Genomic DNA, 1,954 nt, shown 5'->3' on the forward strand with positions numbered 1-1,954 from the left:
CTGATTTTCTCTTAATATAATGACTGCACTTGTTGTTTATTTGGCAGTTATATGTGCGAAATGAACGTTTAGCAAATAGAATTGCTTTAACGTGAAATATATTTATAGATTTTAAACTGGATTAAAGGGCCATTGTTTTACGCTGTGTTTGTAACGAGTAACAAATACAGACAGACAGATCGTTTGGCCCATATACATATTTATATTTACGTAGAGCTATTTACACGGTTTTGGCCGTTGAAATGAAATAATATAATGTTGTCTTAACTCGTCCTTTAAAATATCAATAAATGAGATATCGTAGGTCTATTACGCTAACGTATGTTAGATGAAGAATTAATATTTGTATCTATGTAGTCATGACGATTTAAATAAACAATAAGAAAAGTTTGTTTGCAGAATGTATATTGTAACTTGTAGCTACCGGGACTTTTAATGTATGTAATTGAAAAATTCTCTTACCACTTAAAGGAATTCTTAGGTTCTAGGACATTCTAAGGACAGATAACTGTTCATAGAGCACGAAGACGTCAATTGCAGTGATAATATTGTACATTATGTTTAATTTCTTCCATATTCCTTCACTTTTTTCATTTGAAATATTTAAGAGTGGTAGCTAGATATGTTAGACTAGAGATTATTTATTTTCTTTCATTAGCTATTGTTAGGACTGTTTCACGGTTCCATACCAAATGGGTAAAATAGGATCCTATCACTAAGACCTCGCTGTATGCCTGTCTATCTATCTATATATCTGTTCGTCCGTCTGTCATAGTTAGACAGTCGAAATAATCAGAGCTTTTGTATTTCTGTCGGTGGGTGAATTTTTTTTTGCAGTTACTTATTCGAACGGAACCCTTACGTGTTACGAGTCCGTCTCGCACTTAACTATTTTAGAATAGTATAGTAATAGTATCGAAGTCATAAACTATATCACTGAATATAGAGGTACTACTCGTAATTACAAATGTTTTAATTGAACTAGCAACATGGAGTAATGTAAATAGTAATTATCGTCCGTTGAGACTATTTAATATAAACAAATACAAATGTGGGCAAATCGATATCCTGTATCCAATGATTATTTTGATTTCGTATACAATATCAACCATGTATATAAAAACAATCGCTTAATGAAAACAAGATAAATAGGAAGTTCCACTTCCGACATTCACACTTAAGATTTATTTCCTAAATTAATTCTAAATGGTTTGAATACTTTTAAAGTTCTACTCTCTTCATTTGATTAATACAAATTGATTTGTAAAGTACACCTTCATACATCAGTTTCGCTCATAATTTTATACGAGTTTGGGTACATAAAGAAAACCGCTTTTCCTTCACTTTGCTTTGCTAAAAAATTGAACTATATTATTATGTTTGGACATAAACTGTTTCGTAAAAAAATTCGTGAAAAACACTCTTATAAATACTGATTTAATTCCAGGTCAGCTCAATACTTTCAGTCTCATCCAAGTATGATTAAGTATTAGTGTATACATATATTTCTCAATTTATCAATCTGGTGTGTAACAATGTGTATTATTTAAAATTATAGAGTGTCTGCGGCACTGGGGCTTAATGCGGAAACAAGCATTTGGAACATCCGAACTGGCTAGGTGCGTATTCAGATATAGCACCCGCATGCTATTTACCTAGACCGAATTGAAGTTCAAGGCCCAATAATGGTGTTAAAGTACGAATATTCATCCGTTAATTTCATTACAATCTAATCACAATACTTACATTGTACACTACGTTATATTTGCTGACACACTCAAGAACTATATTATTCGTAAAAGTGGAGAGAAATTAACAAAGTCCTTAAAGTAAAAAATACCAACTATTTCTTGAAAACATTTCAAGCAATTTTATTTGTTTATTAGCAGTTTTGTTATTAAGCATTACACCTACTTGATATCATATTTTTAGCAGCCAAAGCGAGGGTATTTCT

This window comes from Zerene cesonia, chromosome 1 (genome assembly GCF_012273895.1).
Source record: "Zerene cesonia ecotype Mississippi chromosome 1, Zerene_cesonia_1.1, whole genome shotgun sequence".
In the NCBI taxonomy this organism is placed as follows: domain Eukaryota; kingdom Metazoa; phylum Arthropoda; class Insecta; order Lepidoptera; family Pieridae; genus Zerene; species Zerene cesonia.